This window comes from Doryrhamphus excisus, unplaced genomic scaffold, assembly GCF_037039965.1.
Source record: "Doryrhamphus excisus strain RoL-2023G ecotype Guam unplaced genomic scaffold, RoL_Dexc_Guam_v1.1 HiC_scaffold_24, whole genome shotgun sequence".
NCBI lineage: Eukaryota > Metazoa > Chordata > Actinopteri > Syngnathiformes > Syngnathidae > Doryrhamphus > Doryrhamphus excisus.
The window spans coordinates 2,787,996-2,802,458 of NW_027621862.1; the positions used below are offsets into that span (position 1 = coordinate 2,787,996).

General features: G+C 40.2%; 1 long non-coding RNA gene across 1 annotated transcript; it reads left to right on the forward strand.

The window, feature by feature from the left end:
* Positions 1–1,561: 1,561 nt before the first annotated feature.
* On the forward strand, positions 1,562–13,283 carry LOC144895262 (uncharacterized). Its single transcript, XR_013625759.1, has 3 exons — positions 1,562–1,707; positions 8,309–8,366; positions 13,205–13,283. It is a non-coding gene; the product is annotated as an uncharacterized LOC144895262 (long non-coding RNA).
* The last annotated feature ends 1,180 nt before the right edge of the window (positions 13,284–14,463 follow it).

The following is a 14,463-nucleotide window of genomic DNA, read 5'->3' on the forward strand; positions in this document are numbered from 1 at the left end:
TAAATAAATAAAAGAATAAATAGCTAACGTTCAAGCCTGTGATGTGCGGCATAGAAGTTGAATTTGAGAAAAGGAAAAACTATGATTAATAATTTCAAAAACTGTACCATAACTCATCTCTGTGTGGAGTTTGCATGTTCTAACCCGTGCATGCGTGGGTTTTCTCCGGGTTTTTCCGGTTTCCTCCCACATTCCAAAAACATGCTAGGTTAATTAGCGACTCCAAATTGTCCATAGGTATGAATGTGAGTGTGAATGGTTGTTTGTCTATATGTGCCCTGTGATTGGCTGGCCACCAGTCCAGGGTGTACCCCGCCTCTCGCCTGAAGAAGACAGCTGGGATAGGCTCCAGCACCCTGCTAATTAACTGGAATGCTAGGTTAATTAGCGACTCCAAATTATCCATAGGTATGAATGTGAGTGTGAATGGTTGTTTGTCTATATGTGCCCTGTGATTGGCTGGCCACCAGTCCAGGGTGTCTCTCGCCTGAAGAAGACAGCTGGGATAGGCTCCAGCACCCCCGTGAACCTTGTGAGGATAAGCGGTAGAAAATGAATGAATGAATGAAAAAAAACCTTAAACTGTATTATGGAAAGCAGGAAGTGAACAAATGTAAGTTATATATATATATATATATATATATATATATCACTATATTGACAGTTACTATGGTACCCATTATGTCATTGTATGGTCATATCACCTCATACTTTGGTACGTGAAAAAAAATATATAAAAAAAAAAATTAAAAAATAATAAAAATTCATAAAAATAATAAAAATTCATAAAAATAATAAAACAATCATAAAAAATAATGCATAAAAATAAAATAAATAAATAAAAACTTGAATTGTATTATGAAAGCAGGAAGTGAACAAATGTAACAGTTACTGATTGTAAAAGTACCAGATGGAGGGGTAGGATTTAATAAGCTTTGCTTCTTCCTACTCCTTTTTGGACATGTGGAACTGTGAACTGATTATGGTGATGCATTCAATTGTAATCTGATGCATGTTCAAATGAAATAAAACCATTATCATTACCATAATACTACGATATAGTAATCTAATACCAGATACTGTATTCAAACAGACAGATTTTTTATATTTTATATTTAGAGTAGTGTACTTGTGGGTGCCCTGTTTTCAAGCCATGTCGAGGTTTGTTTTCTTGTTTTTTTTTCTGTTATTTATTTATTTATTATTCACTAGCAACTTATTTTACATTTTATCATTAACAGCATTTAATTTAGTATTTTTGTAATAAACAAAAGTGTCTACATTAAGTAGTTCTATGGGTATTATATGTGCAAAACACTATTTTTTTCAGTGTGCACGGATGCGGTTGGGAACCCCTGTGAATTTCTACCTTTTGAGCCCCCAAGGACCCTTGCCCCCCCCCTCCAAGGAATACAACCTGTAAAGGTAGCTTAGTGAAAATGTCAGGAACAACGAGCCATTACGCCAGGCAGGCAAGATGAGGCAACAATCTGACAGAGGCTTACTGGACCCGCATGGCATGAGAAGGTCTAATTGTGGATGAGCTACAGGTGTGCTGGCTAGTCAACCCCACAGGAGGGTGCATGAACGCCCAACAGAGTAAATCCTAATGGAATATTTTTTAATCTTTGATTGGTATCATCACGCCATCATTTGAACGACTTCATCGGAATAAAGCAAAGTGACATTTGGCAGCTTCAAAGTCATGTAAGTCGTTTTTTATTTATTTATATTTTACTGTCTTTTTGACTGCTGCGGGTGCTCTCGTCTAGATGTTCTGATAAAAGATAACCCCCCCCGTCCCCTTACTGTGTGTCAGGCTGCAAGTGTATAAATCAAAAAGGCAGATAAAATAAACAGTAGATAGTGCCAGTTCAGCACATGACACTTGCTCTTTGTTTTGACGCCACTGGATTAGATAAAGATAGTGTGGAAAGGTGACTGGTGTACTACTGTCAAGGGAGTCCACCACTGTGGCGGCTCTGACATGAAAATGTTATCACTGTGCTTATATTTCCCAGTCCAAATACAGGCTTTAATGTGGTTAGAGCCCTGTATACATGAAATAACACCCCTATAGTTATCTTTACACTATTGTTCTTTGTTTACACTACATCAGGGGTCTCAAACTAGAGCTAGTTTGAGGCCCCCACCTTGATATGAAAGTTTGAGTTTTAGTGCGGTACCCAGAAAATGTACCCAGAAATTCATTTGTTCATTTTCTACCGCTTTTCCTCACGAGGGTCGCAGGGGGTGCTGGAGCCTATCCCAGCTGTCTTCTTCCAGCGAGAGGCGGTGTACACCCTGGACTGGTGGCCAGCCAATCACAGGGCACATACTATATTCAAACAACCATTCACACTCACATTCATACCTATGGACAATTTGGAGTCGCTAATTAACCTAGCATGTTTTTGGAATGTGGGAGGAAACCGGAGTACCCGGAGAAAACCCGGCCAGAGATGGCCGAGGGTGGAATCGAACTCGGGTCTCCTAGCTGTGTGGCCTGCGTGCTAACCACTCAGTCCATAATACAGTCATTACGTTTCAAAAATTCATCAATTAATTAATTGATCGCTGTCTTGTGGTTGACTATAGTCTATTGCAATTCATTCATTCTTTCATTTTCTACCACTTATCCTCACAAGGGGGTGCTGGAGCCTATCCCAGCTGTCTTCGGGCAAGAGACGGGGTACACGCTGGACTGGTGGCCAGCCAATCACAGGGCACATATAGACAAACAACCATTCACACTCACATTCATACCTATGGACAATTTGGAGTCGCTAATTAACCTAGCATGTTTTTGGAATGTGGGAGGAAACCGGAGTACCACGGGGAGAACATGCAAACTCCCCACAGAGATGACCGAGGGTGGAATTGAACCCTGTTCACCTAGCTGTGAGGTCTGCGCGCTAACCACTCGACCGCCGTGCCGCTACATGGTGCACTGCAAGGACAAAAGAGATGGCTACCGCTAGCATAGCAGGCTACTGAGCTAACCAATCTCTCCAATTTACTTATTGTAAACTTAAAGAAGCTTGTCTATATGTGGCCTGTGATTGGCTGGCGACCAGTCCAGGGTGTACCCGGCCTCTCGCCCGGAGACAGCTGGGATAGGCTCCAGCACCCCTGCGACCCTTGTGAGGAAAAGCGGTCGAGAATGAATAAATGAATAAACTTAAGGAAGTGTTTTGCATGGCATGGAGAAGGACACAGTAAGAAACCAAAAAGTACCACTTCCACATGGAATGGGAGGAGAACGATGTCATGTAATATATATATATATTATGATGTAATATAACAGTGTAGAAGCGTGTAGTAGCTATTATCATTGTGCTTTATTCTTAGTCATTTTCTTGACTTTGTCTAACTTGGTGTTTGTGCTGTGTTTGTTCAATTTTTGCAGAGAAAACTAAAATAACTAAAACTAAAATAGAGGATGCGATCGTCATAGTATGTGCATTAGTCCTCTATGAATTCTATGCAGGATGCTATGCAAAGTAACTGAGACTCGCTGACCGTGATAGCGGCACCGTTGTTTATTGTTGTGTTAAATAACTCGATTAAAAGAGCACTATTGTAGTTTCTCCCCGCTGAGTATTCAAAATGGTGTTGACACCAAATTAAAAAACAAAAAACAAAATGTGGCGCCAAGCAAAGCTCGGTGTCATCCACGCACCTGCTCAAATTAGATGAACCACTTCCTTGTTTTCCTGCCATTTGGCTTCAGAGGTGCGTGTGTCTGTCAGCTGTACTTCATTTTGTATTCCGCTTTCATAAACCCCCTTGTCGGTGACAATTAAAAAAAAATGCACAGATGATACAATAATCGGTGATTAAATGAACCTAATGCTGATTAAGCTAAAGTAACACATACTCCTGCATGGATTTACTAATTTATATATATTCATTCATTTTTTTTACCGCTTATCCTCACAAGGGTAGCGGGGATGCTGGAGCCTATCCCAGCTGTCTTCAGGCGAGAGGCGGGGTACACCCTGGACTGGTCACCAGACAATCGCAGGGCACATATAGACAAACAACCATTCACATGCATATATATATATATATATGTGTGTGTGTACATATATATGTCTGTATATATATGTATATATGTTTGTATGTGTGTGTATGTATATATGTATGTATATATGTGTATGTATGTGTGTGTGTACATATATATGTCTGTATATATATGTATATATGTTTGTATGTGTGTGTATGTATATATGTATGTACAGTGAAGAAAATAAGTATTTGAACACCCTGCTATTTTGCAATTTCTCCCACTTAGAAATCATGGAGGGGTCTGAAATTTTCATCGTAGGTGCATGTCCACTGTGAGAGAGATAAACTAAAAAGAAAAATCCAGAAATCACAATGCATGATTTTTTAACAATTTATTTGTGTGATACAGCTGCAAATAAGTATTTGAACACCTGAGAAAATGAATGTTAATATTTGGTACAGTAGCCTTTGTTTGCTATTACAGAGGTCAAACGTTTCCTGTAGTTTTTCACCAGGTTTGCACACACTGCAGGAGGGATCTTGGCCCACTCCTCCACACAGATCTTCTCTAGATCAGTCAGGTTTCTGGGCTGTCGCTGAGAAACACGGAGTTTGAGCTCCCTCCAAAGATTTTCGATTGGGTTCAGGTCTGGAGACTGGCTGGGCCATGCTAGAACCTTGATATGCTTCTTACGGAGCCACTCCTTGGTTTTCCTGGCTGTGTGCTTCGGGTCGTTGTCGTGTTGGAAGACCCAGCCACGACCCATCTTCAATGCTCTGACAGAGGGAAGGAGGTTGTTCCCCAAAATCTCACAATACACGGCCCCAGTCATCCTCTCTTTAATGCAGTGCACTCGTCCTGTCCCATGTGCAGAAAAACACCCCCAAAGCATGATGCTACCACCCCCATGCTTCACAGTAGGGATGGTGTTCTTCGGATTGTACTCTTCATTCTTCTTCCTCCAAACACGCTTATTGGAATTATGACCAAAAAGTTCTATTTTGGTCTCATCTGACCATAAAACTTTCTCCCATGACTCCTCTGTATCATCCAAATGGTCATATGCAAACTTAAGACGGGCCTTGACATGTGCTGGTTTAAGCAGGGGAACCTTTCGTGCCATGCATGATTTCACATCATGACGTCTTAGTGTATTACCTACAGTAACCTTGGAAACGGTGGTCCCAGCTCTTTTCAGGTCATTGACCAAGTCCTGTCGTGTAGTTCTGGGCTGATTCCTCACCTTTCTTAGAATCATTGAGACCCCACGAGGTGATATCTTGCATGGGGCTCCACTCCGATTGAGATTGACCGTCATGTTTAGCTTCTTCCATTTTCTAATGATAGCTCCAACAGTGGACCTTTTTTCACCAAGCTGCTTGGTAATTGCTCCGTAGCCCTTTCCAGCCTTGTGGAGGTGTACAATTTTGTCTCTGGTGTCTTTGGACAGCTCTTTGGTCTTCGCCATGTTACAAGTTAAAGTCTTACTGATTGTATGGGGTGGACAGGTGTCTTTATGCAGCTAACGACCTCAAACAGGTGCATCTGATTCAGGATGATACATGGAGTGCAGGTGGACTTCTAATGGGCAGACTAACAGGTCTTTCAGGGTCAGAATTCTAGATGATACACAGGTGTTCAAATACTTATTTGCAGCTGTATCACACAAATAAATTGTTAAAAAATCATGCATTGTGATTTCTGGATTTTTCTTTTTAGTTTATCTCTCTCACAGTGGACATGCACCTACGATGAAAATTTCAGACCCCTCCATGATTTCTAAGTGGGAGAAATAGCAAAATAGCAGGGTGTTCAAATACTTATTTTCTTCACTGTATATATGTGTATGTATGTGTGTGTGTGTATGTATGTATATATATATATGTGTGTCTTTGTGTGTGCATGTATGTGTGTATATATGTATGTATGTATGTATGTACGTATGCATGTATATATATATGTGTGTATATATGTATGTATGTGTATATATGTGTGTATGTATGTATGCATATATATATGTATATATGTATGCATATATATGTATGTATGTATGCATATATATGTATGTATGTATGCATATATATGTATGTATGTATGCATATATATGTATGTATGTATGCATATATATGTATGTATGTATGCATATGTATGTATGCATATATATGAATGTATGTATGCATATGTATGTATGCATATATACGTATGTATGTATGCATATATACGTATGTATGTATGCATACGTATGTATGTATGCATATATACGTATGTATGTATGCATATATACGTATGTATGTATGCATATATACGTATGTATGTATGCATATGTATGTATGCGTATGTATGTATGCGTATGTATGTATGCATATGTATGTATGCGTATGTATGTATGCATATATACGTATGTATGTATGCATATGTATGTATGCATATGTATGTATGCATATATACGTATGTATGTATGCATATGTATGTATGTATGCATATATACGTATGTATGTATGCATATGTATGTATGTATGTATGTATGCATATATATGTATGTATGTATGTATGTATGCATATATATGTATGCATATATATGTATGTATGTATGCATATATATGTATGCATATATATGTATGTATGTATGCATATATATGTATGTATGCATATATATATATGTGTGTGTGTGTATGTATGCATGTGTGTATGTATGCATGTATGTATGTATGTATGGCCGCTACTGGTTGTCATGGTGATAGTGTACCTAATGTTGTGGTCCGTGACTGCAGTTAAAAACCAAGTACAAGCCTGCTTAGTCATCAGTATTCCCGTCTTCTCCTGGTCTCGGACGAGTTGAGTCTTGCTAATGACACCCTCTGATGCTTGGGCGAGCACCCCGCCATGAACCCCCAACCCCTCCCTCATCCCCCCACTCCCCACCCCCCTTCTGTCTTTGACCAGCTCCTGACACTTGAAATGAAAGCCGCATTGAACAAGGAAAGAAGAAGCCACGGGAGGCCTTCTAGGCAGCCGGCATCTCGAATAAAACTTTCGGCTCCGTCACTGGTGTCACACTTTGGAGTCAGTGCATTGTGAAGCCTCTGGTTTTTGAGTTCCCGAAATGTTTCGGCACACAATAGGCGAGGATCTTGTCAGAGGACGGCGGTACGTGTGCTTCCACTGAGTCCACAACAATGGTCGCCTTGGAGGTTTGCTCATCTGTCCATCAGCCTGCTGCAAGGGGGGGGAAAAAGATGGCCTTGTGTATATAAACCAGAATCTGACTCGTTTCATTGAAAAATCCCAACATGTCCAGAAAAACACAATGATAGGCTTCATAGAGTCACCGCTGGTCTACAGAAGCAAAGATGGCCGCCTGATGTAGTTTAAAACACAACAACAGAGACGTAGCTCCTCCTAATGTTGCTATATCTTGATTAATATGCAGCTAATGGCATATAAATGTAATGCTCTATGTTTTTAAGGGTTTTATCAGCAAATGCAGGTGAAAAAAAACTGCTAGCATAAGGCTGCTATCTAAAACGCAGACAAAACGTTTTTTTTTCTCAATTTATTTATTTAAATTTCACCATTGACCAATAATTAAATTTGTGTATGTATTTGTCGCTTTAGGCATTTAAAAAAAAAAGTCACTTATTTTTTTTGCGTTTGTGAACTTTGACATCGTTGTGATGTCACTTCCTGCTATTCTGGCGCGCATCTCTTTGTCGCCATTTTGGAATGCTCAGGAGGAGGTATGTCTGTCGGTTGATTGTATTAAGTATGACTACAGTAGGCATTTCATTCCATTATTTTGCTTTTTGGATTATGTGCGACATTTAAAGACAACTTATGAAAGTTACTGCTGGTAGTTAAGCTCGTTTTGAGGAGTTCGTAAGTATTGACGTTGTTGTACATTTTACATGTTGTGCACAGAAAATAAACGCCCCCTCTGGTCGGCGAGAGAATTGCAGCATTCCACTTCGTCATTCACAACCAAAGAACACAACACAGGAGGATTGTCAAAATTGTAAAAAAGTGCAGTTTTCCTTTTAAAATGCTTGCTAAAGTAAAGTCTGTATTACTTTATAAATAACTGCCATTTTGAACTCATGTTAAGGTATGTTGTTGTGTCATTTACATCCACTTTGTGTTCAAAAGACTAGTTTGACACCTGATTTAAACTCTGACTAGCTTGAGGTACGGTTTAAATGAATAAATAAATTAAAACCACCGACACACCTTAACTGTAGAAGCTCAAGGTGGTTGCTTAGCAACAACGCCTCATAAGAAAAGCTACTTATATGATTCCAGATGTAACTGGACGACTGGGAGCCTCCCGAGCCACCAGAAGCCAGGGAAGCCACGGAAAGTAAGTCCATTGAAGCTGCGGAAGATGACTTGACTTAACGTCTTAAACAGACAAATGCAGATGAAAGAGCTGCAAAAGGGAATTCTGGGAGATTTGAAAAGCACACATGAAGGGAAGCCTCTCTGAGCAACAGGAGGAGATGACCTAAAAGTCTGATATGACGACCTCAAGGTGAACTTCTCTGAAATACATCATCGGGTCAAAAATACTTATAGTGGAAAATAAAGCATTGCATAATGATATCAAGGTACTACATATGGGTACTATACATAGCATTAATTGTATAAATCTGGCTGCATGATGGAGAGTGGTTAGCGTACATACCTCACAGCTAGTAGACCTGAGTTTGATTCCACCCTCTGTAATCTCTATGTGGAGTTTGCATGTTCTCCCTGTGGAGAATGTGGACTCTTATAGCACAGCTACACATGAAAACCCGCTTAAAAAGCTTTCTAGAGCTTCCAGAATCTGCACCTGTTCCAGCTGTATTTCCTTGGATTTCCAAAACAGTGTGTATTAATTTAATCGGATTTACTTGAAATTGGCTGCAAAGTGGACGAGTGGTTAGTGCACAGGCCACACAGCTAGTAGACCAGAGTTCGATTCCACCCTCGGCCATCTCTGTGTGGAGTTTGCATGTTTTCCCATTGCATGCGTCGGTTTTCTCCGGGTAGTCCGGTTTCCTCATGCTAGGTTAATTAGCGACACCAAATTGTCCATAGGTATGAATGTGAGTGTCAATGGTTGTTTGTCTATATGTGCCCTGTGATTGGCTGGCCACCAGTCCAGGGTGTACCCCAGCTGAGATAGGCTCCAGCACCCTCGACCCTCGTGAGGATAGAAAATGAATGAATGAATTAATTAATGTAACATTTACAGGGCTTCTTGGCTGCACAGTGGTGGTGTGGTTAGCGCGCAGGCCCCACAGCGAGTAGACCCTAGTTCGATTCCACCCTCGGCCATCTCTGTGTGGAGTTGTGCATGTTCTCCCCGTGCATGCGTGGGTTTTCTCCGGGTACTCCGGTTTCCTCCCACATTCCAAAAACATGCTAGGTTAATTAGCGACTCCAAATTGTCCATAGGTATGAATGTGAGTGTGAATGGTTGTTTGTCTATATGTGCCCTGTGATTGGCTGGCCACCAGATGTAACTGCGACCCTTAAGCGGTATAGAAAATGGATGGCTGGTTTCCAATGTAAACTGTATGCATGTCGAAAACCCAAAAAATGAAGCCATTAGCACATACACAGAGATGTCTTGGCAGTGGATGCGAGTGGTCACTTTGCCTCCAGACGCTTTAATAATACAATAATAAGGAGACACGAGGAGCTTTGCTGTGCATCACAGCCTAACCCAGTTGTGTTGCTCTCATGTAGGTCAGACCTCATGCAAAAAAGATTTGAGTCTCATTCCTATCCCCATCTGTGAATGCAAGTAGCGCTGATAAGCGAGGAATATTGCAAAACATTCATGGGAGCTCATGAATAGGTAGCTGGCCCCGCTAATGAGGTTTACTCACATGGCACACAAAGCTAAAAAGCCACACGAGTTGGACGGGTCTACATTATTCATCTCTTTAGGGAGTCAAAGTGGGGCCCGATAACCATTTTTAACACCGTGTTCCAGTCCTCATTAGTGTATTTTGATTCTATTTCATTGTTTGTTTTATTCATGGTTCCTCCTAATGATGGACACAGCGCTGAGAGTTTGACCTACATGGTTTGATTTAAGATTATTCTCCACAGAGCGAGCTAGTACATCCTACATCGGACTGCGACTCAGTCCATAGACATATACTGACTTATTATGAGAAAGTTGACTTTGTAATGATGTGCTAGCAGTAATATGTGTCCCTAGAGCAGGGGTCTTGAACTCAATTTACCTGAGGGCCACTGGAGCTAGGGTCTGGGCGGGACTGGGCCGCATTAGGTTTTCCAAAAAAAAAACAACAAAAAACGCATTTATTAAAAACAAAAAAATTAAAAAAACTTCCAATTTTCTACAATAAAAGCTCTGATAAAACATTCCACTGTTCTCAAATATCTTAATTTTTATTTTTCTACACAAAATAAGATGAAAAATAAATAAACAAATAAAGAAAATCAATCACAGTAATAAATAAATAAATAAAATAATAATAATAAAACTGCAAATAATAAAAACTTAAGAAACCACATATAGTTGGTGGGTAGACAAATTTTTTTTTCACATTAAAATGAACAAAGCATTATTAGAACCCTGTAGACATGACAAAACACGACTATAGTCACATTTATACTCTTTTTATTTACAACATATTGCGCAACTGCAGGGTCTTGAGACACATGCTAACTCGCAAACTAGAGAGCTAGCGACCTAAAAGGTAGCCTTCAAGTTATTTCCTTTAAACTTAAATAGCCAAAAACTTACCACTTCCACACGGATAGGGAGGATAACTATTAACAGTTATTTAACCTTTAACATGAACATTAATCAAACGTAGGTTTTGGACAGTACCCTTCAGATACAAATAGTTTAAATAAACGATAATATGATACCCTTTAGAACCGAACCATAACGCCGCAGTCTAGTCTGCTAAAATGGTTTTTGACGGTACTTATTGTCCATCTTCATGATCAGATAAAATAAAAGATCTCCACGGTGGCTGAATGACAGACAGTACATCAGCGGCGGTGCACGCCGAGAACCTATTGGACTACAAATTGCTCAATCACTCGGCTGCCTCAGGTTGAATTTTGTTTGTCACAGCATGCGATGCAAATGGACGTCCCGCTGACTTGATAGACGCGGGAAGATGGTGCTTGGAAAATCATAAGCATTATTACAGAAACGATTTTAAGGAAGTAAAGCTGATGTAAATAGATCTTCCATAAACTGCACCTATTCCAGCCATATTTCCTTGTATAAAGAAATGAATGTATAACAATATTGTAAATATAAATTAAATAAATAGATACTGTGTAAGGTTTTGAATAGTTTAGAATCCACGGGGTCCGCTAACAGCTCCAAGGTCGTCTCAGCCTTTGGTGATTTGCGTCTGTCTACAGCCGACAACCTGCAGTCATACTGAATAATATATAACAGCCACTGATGTAAGCTAACATGCTGCATTTTTCACAGGCTGAAGTCCTGAAGTAGTTTGTTTTTTTTCGTTAACTGTGAAGTGAACCACAACTTGAACCTCACATTGCTTTATTTTTTTTTTTTTATTTTGTTATAATTTTTGGACATAACTTTTTTTCCAACTGTGTTAAAGCACAGCGTCAAGATATTTCGTTTTTTTTTTTTTTAATGTCAGTGGTGTCACTCCCAAGTAATGGATGTGTAGCAAATTAGCACCTCCAGCAACTTTTTTTTTTCCCTTGGCTTCACACAGAAAAATAAGTTATTGCTTTTCTGTCACAATTTTTTGGCTTCTTCATTCTCATAACGCTGGGCGCAGATTGTGATGAATTGGGGCGCAAAGTGGAGAATTTAGCAGCTAAAAAGGCAACATTTCCCTCAGGAGCGTTGTAGAAAACAAAAAGGGAGCGGGAATGTTCGATCCACATTCGCAAGTAGACCAAAACAAGACATCATTGCAGTTTAATAAATTAAGTATGTCAGCGATGTTTTTACTGTGACGTCCAGACCAGTGCTGGACCCTACATGAAGGCACGGAAAGGGGGGGGGGGGTGCAGGTAAAAAATACGTTTTTTAATGAAGTCAGAAGATATGGCGATGTGTGTGCTAAATAAGGGAACTAAAAGTCATCATGGAGAAATAGACCAGCTACCAGCATAGATCAGCATATATTGTTTTTGTCCTGGTCGCTGGTCTATGGTCACCATGGAGAAATAGACCAGCTACCAGCATAGATCAGCATATATTGTTTTTGTCCTGGTCGCTGGTCTATGGTCACCATGGAGAAATAGACCAGCTACCAGCATAGATCAGCATATGTTGTTTTTGTCCTGGTAGCTGGTCTATGGTCGTCACCATGGAGAAATAGACCAGCTACCAGGACAAAATCAAAGCTGGTCTATGGTCACCATGGAGAAATAGACCAGCTACCAGGACAAAATCAAAGCTGGTCTATGGTCACCATGGAGAAATAGACCAGCTACCAGGACAAAATCAAAGCTGGTCTATGGTCACCACGGAGAAATAGACCAGCTACCAGGACAAAATCAAAGCTGGTCTATGGTCACCATGGAGAAATAGACCAGCTACCAGGACAAAATCAAAGCTGGTCTATGGTCACCATGGAGAAATAGACCAGCTACCAGGACAAAATCAAAGCTGGTCTATGGTCACCATGGAGAAATAGACCAGCTACCAGGACAAAATCAAAGCTGGTCTATGGTCACCATGGAGAAATAGACCAGCTACCAGGACAAAATCAAAGCTGGTCTATGGTCACCACGGAGAAATAGACCAGCTACCAGGACAAAATCAATATATGCTGATCTATGCTGGTAGCTGGTCTATTTCTTCATGGTGACTTTTAGTTCCCTTATGGAAGCTGGTCTGGAAGCACGAAAACACAACATATGCCGGTCATGCTGGGAACTAAAAGTCACCATGGAGAAATAGACCAGCTACCAGCATAGATCAACATATATTGTTTTTGTCCTTTTAGCTGGTCTATGGTCACCATGGAGAAATAGACCAGCTACCAGGACAAAATCTTGGTCTATTTGTGATCAGCATATGTTGTGTTTTCGTGCTTCCAGACCAGCATAGACCAGCTACCAGCATATGTTTTGTTTTTGTACTGGTAGCTGGTCTATGCTGGTGTATTTTTTCATGGTGACTTTTAGTTCCCAGCATAGATCAGCATATGTGTTTTTGTACAGGTAGCTGGTGTACGCTGGCATGGAAGCACGAAAATATGCTGGTAGCTGGTCTACGCTGGTCTACGCCGGTTTGGTGAGTGTTCGTTTTTTCCAACGTTACAGACCTTCTGTAATTAATTAATGACGCTAATCAAAGTTCCACTCTAGCCTATAAATGTGTGTAGAAACAACGACGAAAAACCCAGCGTCTCCCAGGTGTAATCTTTCATCTTAGATGTAGCTGGAGCAGGTGCGCCCAGAGGTGCGCCCAGAGAGAGAGAGCTTCTGGAAAAAAAAAAAAAAACACAGGCAGGATGAGGCAGGGTCGAAGAAACATGACATGACCCCTGTTTTTGATGACGCCTGGATTCAGTGTTACAGTGCTGTTTTGGGGGCAGTTCTGATTGAGCCTTGTGAAATCTGCCTAGCAACACATTTGCCACATGACAAAAAAAAATAAGATTAATATTTGTTCTTAAATTAAAATTGCTTTCCTCCAGTTATAAAAAACACCTCTGGTTACAAATACTGTTTAGAGTTGAAAATGATTCCAAAACATCAATTCCGGGCACATTAAATATGTTTCATTTCTTGGCTGACGGGCCCCCCCGGGCAAAGATGACTCTGACACCTTTTTGAATGAACAATTGAATATTTGCTTGTTGAAAATAATAAAAAAAAAACAAATTTCAGCGAGTCTACGACTATAATGGAAAAAAAAATCAATGCATGTCATTATAGCATGATAACACGCTCTGATGTTGCAATTAGCTCTGTTTTTCAGCACCATACATAATATTACATAATATTTTCTTGTGTTTTTGTCTTTGAATCATTTCCAGCTATTATATTTGCAGTGTTTGTGGTTACAATGAATATTATTACAGTCTTGGGAGCGCTTTATTAATGGCGTGACTTAATTTCACACGCCTTTAGCAGATCAGATCGCATTTACGGTGGAACGGAGGTGCGTTCAAGACCTTCAGTGTTGAAAGGACATCACCCACCCAGAGCATGCTCGATATTTCAAATGAAACTTTAGGTAAGCGGCTTGCTGAAAGGTCAAACGGAAAGATGCAAATACGAGAAGGCAATAGTAGAAGAGGAGTCGAAAGAATACCAATGAGTGACCCCTGTCCACCATTTCATATATGATACAATATAAATAATAATGAATGCATTGCTATCCTTTTATGTACATTGTCAAGGCAGTACAGGGGTACCTAATGAAGTGTCCAGTGAGTATACAGTATAGAGCCATTACACCACTCTTGTAATAT